The sequence below is a fragment of the Athene noctua genome, chromosome Z (genome assembly GCF_965140245.1).
Source record: "Athene noctua chromosome Z, bAthNoc1.hap1.1, whole genome shotgun sequence".
NCBI classification, from domain to species: Eukaryota; Metazoa; Chordata; class Aves; order Strigiformes; family Strigidae; genus Athene; species Athene noctua.
This window is the reverse complement of record NC_134077.1, coordinates 16,711,553-16,728,343: the sequence shown is the minus strand read 5'-3', so window position 1 is coordinate 16,728,343 and position 16,791 is coordinate 16,711,553. Positions and strand designations below refer to the sequence as shown.

At 43.4% G+C, this 16,791-nt stretch overlaps 1 protein-coding gene across 1 annotated transcript in view; it reads right to left on the bottom strand.

Moving 5' to 3' along the window:
• Nucleotides 1-16,224, bottom strand: part of GHR (growth hormone receptor) — a 134,754-nt gene extending 118,530 nt beyond the window's left edge. Inside the window, exon 1 of the mRNA XM_074932365.1 lies at nt 15,986-16,224. The gene's annotated coding sequence lies outside the window, so the exon portion shown is untranslated. The remainder of the gene's footprint in view (nt 1-15,985) is intronic.
• Between the last annotated feature and the right edge of the window lie 567 nt (nt 16,225-16,791).

Below are 16,791 nucleotides of genomic sequence, written 5' to 3'. Positions count from 1 at the left end.
TACCTTTGTGATCATCATAAAAATACTGGCTTCTCTATAAAAGAAAACTGACAGCAGTTAGCCTAACAGCAAAAGCCACTTCAGTAACAGATCCTTTCGGTGTGATGAAAAGAATTCAGTTGGCTCCATTCATACTGATATATAACTCTACAGAAATACTGAAATTTTTATTTGTAGTCAATTGGTATCATTTTCTACAATAGAAAATAAAAAGTATTTTCATTTATTTGAAAACACTTGAAAATATTTGAACTTACTATCTGAACTTGCTCAAAGTTCCTTTGTTTAGCCATTTTCAACTCATTAAAATCATGCTTCAGACTGAAAAACTGATTTTTATTTAAAATGTGTTTAACCAGTCCAGCAGTTATGAGTTATACAGTCACAGCTACTTTTACGAGATGGAACTATTAGTCCAGTTCAACCCAAAAGTATTAACTGGTTTGGTTTCTTGAAAACTTCCATTTTTCCAGAAAAATTACTGCTTATAATGAAAATCTTATATACTTCATTACACAAAACAGACTAATTATCTTCACTCTAAATTAAATATTCAAGGATTCCTTCACCGTGATACCTCATCAGGGTATACTCAAAGTTCCCTTAAAACCTCAGATTTCAGAAAAGTATCTTCCTACAGATATTTCAGCAAGGCACAAAGAGGCAAGTAATACTGGGGAGTGTCAGATTTCAGCAGACATGTAGCCAACAAAAAATATATTAGAAGCACGAGTAATCAGCACGCAGTGCAGCCATGTGTGACTGTAATATTTTGTTCAGCGCCATAAATTATCCTGCCATTCCTGAATGCCACCTGCCAGTTCTCCAGGGCAGGTATCTTCATATTTGTTCAGCAAAGGACTGAATTGCAAACCACCGCTATGCGAACCACCGCTATTATTAGTAGTAATAAGTTATTGTCACCTGAGGTAAGAGTCTTTGCTTTTGTTTATCACAGCAGACAGTGCATACCAGGGAAATTCTGGACATAGCACTGAAGAGCAGGCACTGAAATGAGGTGGCTGAATAAAGGTCTTAGACTTATCATTGTCAGTAGAATCTTTACAGAAAGCAAGAAATTCAGGTATCTACTGTAGGTACTTAACACTGCATCATGTGAGTACTCTTCAGCAACTGTAACAAACATGATGTCACCCAGACAGACTAGCCACCATGAGGTCATGTTTCTCATCTGCTGCTACAGCTAAATCCTGACCACCCCTGCCTGCTTAAAATTTGTCTTTGGCTGCAGTCCGTGGCTGTAGAGCCATCAGGTCCCTTGACCCTGGATACACAAGCCGTTGGGTCACACGACGAAGGTAGGCTACCCTGCAGGTGACCAAGAGCAGATCCCAATGTTCCCTTTGCCCGGGGCTCCAGCTGCCCCAAGGCTGCCCAGCCCCAGCCCTGCAGCAAGGCTGGCAGCACCTGGTATGGGGTGGGGTGGGGGGCTGTCGAAAGGCAGCTTCATGCCTGGCCAAAACCAACCTGTGCCGGCTGCTGCCAAAAGGAGCTGACTAGCCCTTCCAGGTGACATGACAGCCCCCTGCCACAGGTTGCCAACCTCCCCTGCCACCAGACAGCTGCAGGACAAGTGGCATCTGCTCCCAGGCAGGAGCGCAGCTCAGGCACTCTACACCACAGGGTACACTGCAGTGCACACAGCAAAGAAATGAGAGCCTCCCCCACTTAATCTTATGTAGCATGTATTTGCCTTTAATTTCCAGCCACAGCCTTCAAATGCATTCGCATCTGAACCCATCCTAAGTAGCCTGTGTATTGACATGTGCTCCACAAAGCTGAGTCACTCTTAACTGCAGTGACTCTGAAGATTTACCTTCTGTCTCAGGAACTACAGCTCTTTTGGGAGATAATAGGCTTCTGATTCTCCAGCACACTGTCAGGGTAGTCAAGTTGTCAACGGACAGTCAAGAGAGAATAAAATGCCAAGCAGCAAAGTGAATACCACCTGGGAAACTCATTATTTCACTGATGCAGTTTCTATTTACCACCAACCTCAGCAGAGTTATTGTAGCTTGCCAGTAGCCTATCTCAAGGGTCAGAACTGCAAACCTGGTTCTGTATACATGTGCATTTATGAATTTGTGTGTATAAAATCTGGTATGTAAACACTACATTTTCATTTGGTAAAACATACCGCAGTATATAGAGTAGCTAGAGGGAAAAATCACACACTTACATGCTCTGAAAATAACCAAATATGCTTGATGACTAATTTCCAGTTATGAAATGTAAGAGTCTCATTCCTTCAGGACAAAATGTTTACCGATAATAAGAAATGAAGTAAGTTGCTCTTTCAGAAAGGAACAAGTTAGTACGACCACATATTTATTTCTCCCAATAGTTTTCCACCTCAAAGAATAGTTATGGAGGCATTTCAGCAGTGTGTTTTAAAAAAATAATCAAATATATTTTCCTGTCTACAAAACACTCAGGAACATGCCAGAAAGTAATTAGGATTGACAAGTATATAATGACATGCGAGCTGCAAGTATTCAGTTTTTAGTCTGGAAAATAAAACACTTTAAAAGGATATGGAATGCTTTTGCTCCAGCTCTTTTATGCATAGCTGGCATGACTAATTTGAAAAATAAGGGAGCATGTGCCAATCTACTTCTCAGGCAGAGTTCAGACAACAGAGACATTCAGACAGAGGAAAGAAGATCAGACTTACCACACCAGGGGCCAAATTTACAGAGGAAGAACCAGCATATCAGAGGGCCTGTGGGTAAGTCTACACAAAGAGACTGCTTTGCATCTGGGCTCTTCTAGATTCCCATTTTTACTAAAGAGCAAGCTTTTAGCCATCCTGAGATTGGTGAAGAAGGGCTCATTTCCTGCAGATAGGTCATCATATGGCAGAGACCAGAGTTAGAAATTAAGATTATCTAAGAAGATACCTACTGGTGGTGTTCGGTTAAGTTTTTCTAGATTTATGAAAACAACTTTTAAATAAATTTGACACCATAAACTGAATTTTCTGAAAGTATGCTGAATTTTGAGCAAGCACCTAGATTTCTAGTACACTATGGAAAATTTCAGAATAAGCAGATTTGCTAGTGAGTGACAGGAGGTGCCTACGGACACCTTGACTAGAAGCTCTCCTATAAATCTTACCAGAAGCAGAGTTCCTCAGGCTCAGTCTGCTGATGAACAACGTAGGAAAGTTTTACGATGGAAAGAAGTTGTTCCTTTTATCATGCAACTTGGCAGCAATAGTTTATTGAACATATATATCCTCTTCCAAATAATGCTGGCACTGTATTTCAATTACTTAGCAAAGTAGCTGTGCAGGATATTACTGTCTTGTGCCTCACAAAACAGGCTTGCTGCCAACTGGGTCATACAATAGTCAACACACCAAACTCCAGAAAAGATGCTAGATTCCTCCCGGCAGCACCTACCATTGAAATAAATACATATATTTAGTCAGCGTAGTGCTGGATTTTCAACTTTAATAATTAACTGCTCAAGGGGTCTGATCAGCAGATAACTTTAATGGCCTCACTTCATACTCAGACATGAATCTTTAATTCGTGTAAACCTTTCAGCTCATGCTACTGCAAAGAGAACTGCTTGAAGAAAAGTTCCCTGGACTCTTGGTTTGGATACATCACCTGTGACATACAAGCAGCACCTGGGCTGTTACTAATTCCAAGAGTGCATAAAAACTAAGAGCACAATACATTCAAAACAACACCCAAACACTCAACCAAGTATTCCCCTGTTTTAAGAGGAAAAAAAGTAAAAATAACAGAACAGCTGTAGTGGTTTCTTCTATGGTTTGGAAACCAATGACATGAATGCAGGCTCTGAAGGCTTACGTCTGGCTGAGGTCTTTCTGAGCTCACTTGCAGTCACAGCCAGGGATATGGCCCTGTTCCTAGCCACAAGCTGCATATCGCTTCCAGGAGCTACTGCTTGGGAAATGCAGACCAAATCTTTCACTCTGATCCTACAGTCTATGCTAAAATCCCCTTTTCACAGCTACATTAAACTCCCAAATAAAAGATGCTGTATGCATCCCCAGAGCTAACAGGATAGATGAAAAACACTTTCCTCATAAATATCATTCCTACCTGCTTGCTTGTCATTCAAACTGTAGGGTAGTCCACAGAGTGTTAATAAACCCCTACAACAACTGAACTGATAATTGACTCTGAGTAACTTCAGAAAACTAACCTCGGATTGGTGGCTGCTATTGTCTCTCATTCAGCATCTGGCAACAAGTGATTCCACTGAGTAATCTTGGCAAAACTTGGAGACCTTGCTTTGAATTTCCTTCACATCTTCTCAATGACCAACTGTATTAACAACTGAAGTTGAAACACTAATGATGTGGGTCTCCCTTGATCCCATGGTAATTATTTCTAATGGCCCACATGGCGGTACTTTACCATTTCAACATTTGCTTAAATTAAATGACTATGTTCTACACAGTGACTTGCTGGTAAGAAGAGGAAGAAGAGCAGCCACCATTTAATGTCCATGGATATGTCTCTGGGACAAAAAACAACCTGAAATACTAACACTACAAAAAATACATTCAAAGTTTGTAATGCTATCTGCAGAAAGTACGCTCCCTCAGAAGGGAGTTACCAGGATGGTTCTGAAAGCATCATCCCTCACCCAGCAGACACACATGGACCTGCAAGGAAAAGGTCAAGAGAATATGAACGGTTCTGCTTGTTTTTATTGTTTTGAATGACAGATCAACATAATTAACGGCATTAGTCCTTTTCTGTACTAACTGAAGGCTCTCCTAAGGCCAAGACAAAAGAATGAATGGTAAAAGCAGTAGGGATCAAAATTCAAGGCTCAAAGCCAGAGCTGCCAATACACAACTGTTTACAATGTAGAACATCCAGAAAGGTCCGTGCTGTTCACCTAGAAGTATATACCCTCCATCCTTGATCTACTGTGTTAGAATTACTGTCCACTCTTCCTGTCCCATAATGCATACCAGAAAGCTTACACAAGGTAAAGAATCAATGCTAGCCTGTTCAGTGTGCTTTCAGTGGTTTTTTGTTGTTACTTTTCAAATGTCTGAACTCCATTATTATTTGAGTGACTACAGCACTTAGATCACCAGTGAGCTGTGCTGTGAACTCCACCAACAGAACAAATCACAGATTAGCATTCATCTTTCCCCAGAAGATGTCTGCTTTCTGTCTAGTAATTGTCATAATGAATACAGTTGCTTGTTCAGGCTTTCTCCTGCTCTGTTAGCAAGTTTCCACCTCCACTGGTGCCACAATTCTACCAGCTTCTGCAGCTCTACTCTCTTAGGGACTGCTGAGGTTTAAACCCATCTGGTAGTCAAGCATCACACAGCTGATTGCTCACCCTCCCCACCCCCAGGGCATGGGGGAATAGGTTGGAGGGGTAAGGGTAAGGACATTCATAGGTTGAGATAAAAACAATGTAATAACTGAAATAAAATAAAAATAATAATGATAATAATACAAATAATAGAAAATACAAACAAGTAATGCACAATATGATTGCTCACCAACCACTGACCTATGGCCAGCCCATTCCTGGCTAGTGATCCCAGAGAAGACATAATCCTGAAACCACGATCCCAGAAGTCAGAGTGAGCTCCCTGATCAACTATATACTAAACACGACGTTAGATGATATGGACCACTGGCCAGTTTGGGTCCACTGATCTGGCTACACTCCCAGTTTCTTGTGCACTAGCAGGACATGAAAAGTTGAAAAGTTCTAGATTTCTTAGCAACAACAAAAAACATCAGTACATTATCAACATTCTTCTCACATCAAATTCCATACTGAATTCAAAACACAGCACTACTCTAGCTACTAAGGAGGAAAAAAAATTCTTCTATCCCAGCCAAAACCAGGACAGGGACACTTAACATGTGGGCTTTATCCTCTGCTGCTTCTCCTGTACTGGCACCAGAGGAAGCCAATTGCTGAGTTCACATACATTAGCACAAACTCTGAGAGACTTCAATTTCTGGCCAGCAACAGCCCAGGAAGAGGGGCTGGGGTGGAACAGGGGTGGCGCTGGGGCAGCTGTATGTGAGGCTGCTCAATAGGCAATTGGAGCCCTGGCTGCTGTCTCCCCCGGCTGAGCACAGCTCAGCACTTTCCCGGAGCTGGCTTCAGTCTGCGCTGTCTGGAAGCACTCCGCAAGCCACAGCTTGTGAACAACTGTGCTGCTTCTGACCAGGCATTTTAATAACATTTTTTAAGAGCACCTATCTGTATTGCTAAGGTAGTGAGTAAGCAGAGCATCTGGAAAATACCAACCTACTAGGATATGAAAACAACATCACAAACACAGTTTTGCCAGTGCCCACCAGAGCCACCTTGCCAAATCCCAATGATGTGGCAAGAAATAAAGACTGTTCATTCGTCCTGTAAAAGAAGATTCTGTGTCACCAACCCTGGATGTGTTTAAGGGTTGTTTGGATGAGATGTTCAGGGATATGGTGTAGGGAAGAACTCTGTCTTTTCCACCCTGAATGATTCTGTGATTCTGTCAGTCCTTCCATGCTTTCTTTAAGCCATACAATGCAGAAAATCCACCCAAAACTGAAAGACAGCTTTCAGTCAGAAGAGTTGGAATAAAGTGAAGGAAGTAACTTTGCTACATCTATTAAATACAAGGATAACAAAAGGCTCAACATGAATTGTATACAATAGAGAAAGAAACGCAGGAGTTCAATAATCTGGATGCATTTTTCTTCTTTATGGATTGTTCTGGTAAAGATGTGCTGAAATTTGACTATATGTGCTGTAAACTGTAGATCATCATTCTGGTATCTGGCTTTATCAATTACTTAATATGACTGCTTAAAAACAGTCAGAAGAAAATAAGAAAGCCTCCTACAGAAGCATCTGCAAGTAATCTGCTGCCTTCTCCCTCATGGCCAGTATTAACACTGACAGAACAGAGTTTTAAAATGTTCCTGTCACCCTGCTCCATCTGTTACTCTGCACCCTCTGTGGCAGGCTGGGTCATGGTAATTCTTCCACAGGGTAAGAGTCAATAACTCTAATGAATGTCACCCTACTAGGCTACAGAGGCTTTCAACCTAGAGAACCTATGAACAATGACAACATAAAGGATGTTTATATGTACTGTAACATAAACATAAGACATTTCTAGAAGGGTTTGTATCCTGCTAGAAAGCGTTTAAAGGTTAAAAATTAAATTAAAAAAAACCCAACTTACTAAACCCATTCAACCATTGCTCTCAGCTGAGAGAAGGTTTTGGCATGTGGTTCTGGGGCCAGAGGAGGCTGGCCACCATGGAGCAAATGAAAAGCACCATGAACAAACAGCTGTGTGACCTGCAGATCCAGAAGCCACAGCTGAGGTCACTGCTCTGCAGTACTGCTCAATGTGAATGGGAATGAATGTACTACTTGTGCCAATATCTAGTCAGTGCAGGTGTCCAAGAAACAGAGGGTGGGAGGAATTATTCTTCTCTCGCCTGTAAGAGCACAGTTCTGCTTCATACAAACAAGATTACCAAGCCACAGTCTCTTGTCAGATCAGGCTCCTTGGCAGGAACCTTTTAAAATCAGTTTTAAAAAATCCAGACAAATAAATAACTAGTGAGATACACCTCTTCTGGTTTACCCCTAACAACAAACGGTACCAGTCATTTTTATTGACATCTTACATTTTTTTTCACACTTCAGCATCAGTAAATAAAACAAAAACTGCAATATAAACAAACAGTATGTGTACCAATTGCTTACATTTAAAATGAGTTGGTGAAAGACATCAGTTGTTTGATGCAAAAATACCATCTTTTTATTCCCTGTGAGCTGTGGCACTGACAGGCTCCTACAGAACACTGCCACCAGTACACCATTTGGAAAGCACGGCAATGCAAGCCTCTGATCAAATGAGTCCTACACTTCCAAAAACATTTCTATTCCTACCAGAGCTCTACCTATAAAGTTACATGATTTTTATAATAAGAAAAAAAATAATTTAAGAAGTCAGTATGAAAATATACTTCCGGGTACAATTCAAGTTACATTTGAGTTTTTAAATCATCTTGAGGGGTTTGGGGTTTTTATTGTGTTTTAGTCCAGCCATCTCAAACATCCTTAAACAAATTATTATACTTAAGTCTTAAATGTGTCCTCCTGATTACTTTCCGCTTATATAATGTTCAGTTTTCCCCTTCAGACAGTGGAATCAAACAGTTCAGAGTCTATAAATTCAGTCTTTCCAATACCATTCAACAGTTCCCCGGGCTTTCATGTCCTTGTCTTTCTACTTACACATATTCCATTTTGTTTCAGAAATGATCCACAATACAGTCCTTCTCTCTTGATCCCTCACACCATAAAACCTCCTCTCCTTTTCTGCATGATTTAGCAAACTGAAACACCTATAGAACATGTTTGCCCACTGTGGAAAGCTTCTTCCCTCTTCTACTCTGAGATCTCCTGTGGTTAACCAGATTCTTGGGTTCCTTAGGCATGAAATAACATTCAAACGATAGGCTGAAATTCTTTACAAAATGAATTAGATCTGACATTCATACGGCAGCATACAAAATGGGAGTATGACTACAGAAGCTTCTGTGTGAAGATCTCCATTATATTGTTCAGTATCAATGTGAACAATTAGTCAGGAGCTGTCTCTCTTCCTAAATCCTATGTCCTTTCTGATGGATGGACTTTTTATTCACACTGGATCCATAAAGCTCCCTTGGCTTCTTACAGAGAGAGCAAGCCCTCAGTATGCAGTAGTAGAACAGAAGAGGAAAAGGGACCTGCAATGATTTTCACAATACTTTTGACTACTTTAATGAAACATTAAATTTTCTTATAATTGGAAAAAAGCAATAGAACAAGCTAACAACAAATGCTTGGGCTCAACAGTACAGTGCATTACTTTTTCCATCATGGCATTAAATGCATTCGTCTATGCCACAGACTGGATCAAAGATAAAAGGGCACATACTGCTTATTTCCCTTGTAGGTCAGATACAAGTTCTACACACTTACATGCAATAAACGGGAAAAAAAATCAATGAGCTATAAAGCATCTTCATGCAAGTATCCTTGCTCTTCTCCTTGCTCTGATGCAAGTTAGCCAGGCCACTCACACCACTTAAAACAGGTGAATGCTATCCTGCTGGCATTCCTGTGGTCAGCCAAAGCCTTAAAAATGATCAGACAGTATCCATGACAGTTAACACACCCATGTGTGCCTTGTGGTGGATAAATTACATGCCACCGAAAAAAAGTGCATCTGGACACAGTACAATAAAAGAAATTCATTCTCTTGAAGCTACCTATTATTTCAGGGAAATCAGCTATTCAAGCAAAATACTTACCTAGGAACCAGCAGTAATGAGGTGCAGGCTGCCTTACAACAGTGACCGCTTTTTTGAAATGGTTTCTGAACTGATATGGCCACCCTTATTAAATGCACCTTAGTGCTGGAAGATACCAGAGCTCATCACATAGTTCCAACAAAAATAGCCTTCCTCACAGGGAGGTGGAGGGGCCATTTCTCCCCGTCCCAGGCTGCAGTTCCTCCATGCCGTACACACTGTCCTGCACCAGCAGAATTGGCTGACGTACAGAAAGCCAGCAGTGACCATATCACATAACAAGCATCTCTCCTTTGCAGTGTTTGTTACTACCACACAGCACAAGCAGATCTAGAGACTCACTGCTGCTCTCCAAAGGTCTGAAATCACAGCTGAAAAGTGTAAAGTGCCATCTCACACACTCTCTCTGATCCTACTGCAGTAATGTTGCAGCCACAAGTAAGAACAGTTCATCCACACGTACCAGACCAGCAGGCTGGTGCTGTTTAGAACAAGCACAAGTCAAGTCTGAAAAGTTTCAGCTGCATGTATTTCAGTTAAGTGTGCAGATGAGCCAAAAACTGCAAAGAGATTCAAGAAAAACCAGCAGGATTTCCCACCACACACTGCAAATCATTCTTTCTGGTGGCTCAACTCACTGCAGCAAGCAAGGTCCTAGTATTTGCCCTACAAAAGCCAGGGCTCGAGCTCTAAGACCAAAGCCCCAGCATAAGCACAGCTCACTAGGATTGATCTGCACATGCTGTGAGTCCTGATCACCCTGTAATCTGCCCTGCTTACTTAACATCTTAGTCCTTAGAGTTGCTCTGGGCCCAAATTCAAACTGTCACAGTCATTACAAAAGCGGTGGTTTTCTTTGGGGCTTCCTTGCACGTATAAGTTCCATAATGTTCCCAGACATGCCTTACTAGGCTGAGCCATAAAAAGTAATCAAAGCCAAATATACTGCAGCTCACTGCTTCTAACTGCTTTTCTCCTCTTGATCCTCATCCCAGTCCTTCCTTACTCTAGGTGGAACAGATAAAGCTCGGTTCCAAATGTAATCACAATCAGTCCTTTTCAACCCATGTGAAGCAAGGGACAAGAACCACCATCTAAAAGGAATCTTGCTTTCTTTTTACTTTTTACATCATCACATAAAGTTGCTATCAACCTCATGAACACTCAAAACACCAAACAGTTCAAGCTTTTTTGGATGAAAACAATACATAAAGCATGGCTCAAACCAATTATAAAGTAGGTTCATAACACAGCTCTTGAGCAAAAACAATTTAATAAGCATTCGGTACGAGATTCAAACAATATCTGCAGTCATGTGATACAGGAGAGCCCACTGCACCAATTCATTCTCAAAGCAACACTGACAAATTCCTACGTGTGTGTGTGAAAAAGGCAGACAAAAAAAGGAAAAAACATGAAATACAGCAGAAATCAGGCTGGTAGATGAACATTTGAGAGCAGCTGGGAATAAGTTATGCAGTTTGTGAAGTGAAGCAAAAATCAGCTAGCGTGCTCATTTAACTGAGACAGCTGAAATAAAACGTGTTGGTTCATTCATTCTGTTTCTCCTGGACTACTGACTCTCTTTCATAGTCAGACTATTGCTACCCAATTCCCAAACTCCAACAGATTCAAAGGGAGATTTTTGGCTGTGTCAGTAAGGTTGGAGAGATGAACCACATAGAGCTTAAACCCCAAACTGTTGCATCCTGGTCAGGCAGACAGACATCTGTTCACAGAACTAACACAGGTACAGGGTCTACCTACAGGGGTACCATCAATGCAATCTAGACTTCTACTGGAGTATGAAGCCAGCCCACTGGGATTTAATTGAACCCAGCATTTTATAGGTGCAGCAGATTTTCAAGGCTACAAACAGCCATTGGATGAGCCCACCTGGAGAGAAACAAGCAAAAAACCTTCTGTTCTCCCCGAATTCTAGACTGGCCAGCCTTGAAACAGCACCGCTGCAAACACTGGAGCACTGAATGACTATATCAGGATGCCCAGGACCACAATGCCATGACAGCCTGGGGCACAAGCCAACAGTCAGTCAGTACAGTGCTGGAATAGCTCCTGATAACACGTACGGATTTGGTTTTTGTCCTACTGAAAGTCCAGGTTTTACCAATCTCATTTTCTCCCAAAGCAATAAAAGTTCAAACTCAACTTAAATGATGTAACACTTAAATGATGCAACATGGCGGTTGTAATTAATAACCTCTTTCTAATGACCCCTCAGAGCTGTTGTGTGTTAGCTGCTGACAAACCTGTATTGCAAAAAATTACTCTTTAGAGCATATAAAATATCACTTTATGTTTGGGCTGACCATTTATAAACTGAGTTTGAAGACTGTAATGGATTTATGACAGTATTTAAATAGCTTTTCAAGTTCTAATGTTAATTATCTCCATCCCTATTATTGTCAAGTGTTTAAATGGTACCCAAACGCAACTGATTATTCAGATTTATGTCTTCATATATTATCTCTGTTCTAGGATTACAAGCAGTAAGCTTATTAAGTGATCGGAGACAGAAATCTTCTGCCTTAATGAATGTAAAGCTGGTGAAGCATCTTCTCTTTTCACACCGAGTTCAGTTTCCCACATTATGCACTACCCTAGGTAGCCACCTGTGCCTGATGCACAGGCCTAGCAGGTCTAGCACTGCAATACCCTAATGTTGTGTGTCTCTCTGAATGGCTATAGAGAAGGAGGGACAGGGAACCATAACTCCTCCTTCAACACCAGAAGAATGGGTGCTGTGTCTACTCTCTTAATACAGAGAGGTTAAAATTTACTGCTAAATTTACCAGAGCTCCATATCCTCCCATCAGCATTCCCTGCGCAGAGTTTGTAGTCTCCACCACATTTCCAGTATCCTCCACGCAGCCCTACGTGACTGTCGCTCGTACGACCACGATCCCAGACAGTGGATCCCTTCCACAAAACATAATCACTAGTTCAGACATGTAGCAGGACAAAAGATCACATTGCTGACTGTATTGTTACAAATAGAAGTATCTTAATAACTCAAAGTTATAAAACTGAGCATGATTTAGAAGATAATGGATGTTGGCAACACAGTCAGTGGATTTTTTGGAAAATCAAAAGACTAACATAAATGTGATCAGCATGGTAAGTATGAATAGCATGACAGATGGAGTTTTAAAGCTCATAAATGCTTGATTACTGCTATAATCCTTCAGCTACTGACTACATGGATGACAAAGTGGGACAACTTTACACCTGAAAGGTTACTCTGAACCCAGTCCAGTGCCTGTGTGCACGCAGCTACACATTTAATACAAGTAACTCATGCATCAGTTACCATCACTGCTTGAAGCAGACTGAACAAGGGTGTTTTCCAGCAGTTACTCCTTCAGTAAAAACAATTTTAATATTCATTTACATCCTCACATCAAACAGTAAGGAAAATTACCTTGTTTAGTTAAGACATTAAGTCCTACCCTATTGCAAACCACCCTGCTACTGTGAAGCACTTCTGAAATTTATATTAACTTATGAATGAAAAAAAATTTCTGGTGATGATTCTCTTTTCAATAGAATATCTTTTAAGGTCAATAAAATACCACACTTGAATTTATTTTCATTTCATAATTTGCAGTAAATGTGACATGGGCAACATCCATCTCTGCCAGGCAACACCTTTACAATTTACTGGGAAAAAAAATGTTTCTTATACACTGAGAACCAGCTCTTTGGTAAGAGGATGCTTGTTACATACCTCACAAATTAAAATGACACCCACCTCATACAAAGAACTTAAATTGGGATTCGTATACTATAAAGAAAGATTTCCCTTGTGATAAACAATTTGAGCACAAAGTGTTCCTTCAAGTCCTGACATAAATCTCTTCCTGCCAAGCTAGTATCTCGTTGCGTCAGTCTTTCACCTTCACCACGACTGTAGCAGCAACCCTGCCACCTCTGCCTGCTTTACTCACACTGCCCTCTTCCCAGAATTACCATTCCAGCTCCACTGGGCCAAAGATTTGTCTTTCCATCAGATAAATAAAATATCTGGTGAAAAAATAAGGAAGATCCTTTTTTTTTTTTTTAAAGGAAACCAACCCTCTAGCGAACCCATCATCTAGGGACTCCCATGTGGACTGAGCATTATTGCACTGCTGGTATCCTTGCCCTTCCTTTACCCACCAAGTTTATCCCCACTTCTTGTTATTCCTGTAATTTTAATTTATTTGCAATGCTTTGAAAATGTTTTGACACCACCTTAAGATTGCAAGAGCTTCAACTGGACTGAATGCAAGTGCTGCTGTGTCTGATAAAACTTTTCTTTTTTAAATCAGACCAAAAAAAAAAAAAAAATCAGAGCATCTCTGCCTCTGTTGCTTTCTCAATGACAAATATTACAGCTTCTATTTTGTTCATGGAAAACTGGTATTTCAGAGAAGATACAAAATATCATATTTATTCAGTTTCATGCTCCCATCAGTAGTTCGAGATAAATACTATCTTTAATAAAAACCGATTTCTGCAGCAAAAGGAAGTTTCATGTGATAGGAGCAAGGCCTACCTCTAGTTTATATACACATAAACAGAAACGTACATATAGTTGAGGGAAAGAGACCCTGTGAGTGAAAGCTATACCCTAAAAGGACCAATATATATTATACTTTCTCAGTCTCCAAATCACAGAAAAGAAAGATACCAACCCAGAAATAAGTGAATCGCCATCAAAGATTTATTTGAGCTTCTCCTACTGAAAACAGGCACAAGAGCTCACATATAGTAGCACGTTACTTCAGTTAGTAAAAACGTGCAGAACTGAGCTCTGCACATCTGCCCAACGTGCCCAGTGTGGCACAGACACCCCAGTGCTCTCTAGGAGCAGTGCTGCTGTGCTGCACAGTGCTGCAGAAAATAACACCTCTATAGAGCCCCCAAGTTTATATATTTGCATGGTGCTGCACTGCACTGTGCAGATACATCCACACCAGGAGACAATGAAACAGTCCATGGTAATGAAAATAATATTTTACCATACTCTGAGAATTTGACTCCGGAATATCTGGGGGGCACCTATTCGCTATCCATTACAATAAGTTTCAGCAGTTATTTTCATATATTTAATAAAAGTACCACTACCATTTACTGGCAATTTTAGAAACGACTCCCCAGAAGCATTGCAAGATGTCTTGTTTGCCAATCCTTTCTAATTACTATAACATGCTAATGTCCTGAATTAACAAGGCAAGCAACAATTCTAGTAATGTGAGACTCAGACGTGGTGGAGATGAAAGACACCACATTACTATTTAAACATTTCAAGCTGAGTAACTTTCAGTAATATTTATATTTATCCCTCGGAGCCACAAAATGTCTAAACTGCAATCTAATCTCAATATTTAAAATAGCATCTTTTAAATAAGCACTGGTATTCAAATAAATCTTACCAAATCTCCTTATATTGATTCTATTCCCAACTACATTTTCATCACGGATGTGAGCAACCAAGCCTATACTACACTTAAAAATCTTTCAGATTTAAGTTAAGACTCTCTTTACCTGGTAAATAATTTCAATTTTTCCTGTCAGTAAACACTTGCTTAAAGCATTTATAAAACGGCATCCAGCTCCAACGGCAGGCTACACGTTTTTTAATTGCTTCATTCTTATTTCTGATTTAACCATTAACAGAAAGATGACCAGGTGTGGGTCTTTTGTAGTTGCTACACGAGGAGGAAAGTGAAGCGGTGACTGAATACAGTAAATTAATAACACACTAGATTCTGAACGAGATATACACTACTGAAAAGATAACTAACACATATCCACGCACTTGATCTCTAAAATCAGCCTCGTGAGAGTTGTAATCAGTATCACTGCTGTGAGAAAATACTAGTTGTGACTCCCCTGCAATAACACCCTCTTTTCATATACTTCTGCCCAGAGTATTTGCAGTATTTATTTTTACAAATATTCTCGGTTTTTTTCCTGTGCAATACTTACAGCAGACCACACGCTAAGAAATGCAATCAATTATAGATGGCATAAAAAGTTTGGTTTGGTTTTTTTGGGTTTTTGTGTTTTGTTTTGTTTTTTTTTAAGAACTGTATAAACTGGAATAAACCACACAGAAGAGAAACTCTGATTAGGTCGTGACAGCAGGGAAGACAGAGACGCTGGCAGCTCATGTACCGATCTCGCTCTGCTTTTTAAATCCAAGTCCACAGAGAAGATCAGGTTTTTCTGAAGCGCTCTGTCTCTGCAGACCTCCAAGGCCACGCTTCCCCCCGGGTCACGGCCCCTCACCGCCCACTCCATGCGGGGTCACAGGACTTTTCGCCCCCCGCCAGCCGCCCCAGCCGCGGGGCCCCGGCCGGAGCTGACGCCCGCGGCCCGGCTCCGGCGCCGCGCTGCCCACGCCGGGCGGCCACGCTCCCGGAGGGCTCCGACGCCGACCGGGGCCGGCGGCTGCTCACAACCCCCCGCCGCCACCCCCCGGCGAAAGCCGGCCGGGCGGGAGGCGAAGCCCGACAGGAGCCGCACCGCGGCCCGCCGCCGGGGCCGGGGGCGCGGAAGCCGCCCCACGCGGGACGCGACCGGCGGGGAGGGGCGCGGAGCCGCCTCCCGGTACTCACCGACTCGCTCAGAAACTTCCCCCGAGTTTCGGCGTCGCGGCGGGCGCGGCCCCCCCCCAGGCCGGGGCGCCGGCACCATGGGAGCGCCTCAGCGAGCGGCCGCCGCGGCGGCGGCACCACCGGGCATCGCGCTCCGTCCGCCCGGGGCCGGCGCTGACTTCTGAAACGGCAACGACCGACAACAGCGCGCGAGGGCGGCGGGGCGCGGGGCTGAGCCCGCACCCCTCTCGCGGGGCGGGGCGGGGCGGGGCGGGAGGCCAGCCCGGGGCGGGGGACGGCGGGAAGCGCGGCCCCCTCCGCCCCTCCCCGCGCACCCACCGCCCGCCCACCTCCGCTCCCCCCCTGCGGCGGCACCAGCACCGGCACCGCCAGCACCGGCACCGCCAGCGCCCACTTCGCTGGCCGCCGCTCCCCCGGCGCTGCCTTGCCTGCCGGGACGCTCCGCGGCCGCCTCCGCCTCCTCCCCCCCCCGTGTCCGCCGCGCCCCGCTCGCAGCTGGCCGCCCGCCCGGCGCGGACACGGGGGGGTCGGGAGCGGGGCCGGCGGCGCGCCGGGGAACATGTCTGGCGGGGGGGCCGGGGCGGCTCGGCGCGTCCCCGGGAGCGCGGGTGGCCGCCCCGCAGCCCGGGCCGCTGCCTGACACTTTCACTGCGCCGCGGGGCTCCGTCTAGGGGAAGGCGGCGGCTACTGCAGCGCGTCTCCCTGCCCGGCGGTGGGGAGAGCTGCCCCCACGGGGCGCCAGCTCCGCGCTGCGGGCGCGGGGGGCTGCGCGGAGGAGTTGCCCCGCTCCCCCGGAGCGGCCGCCG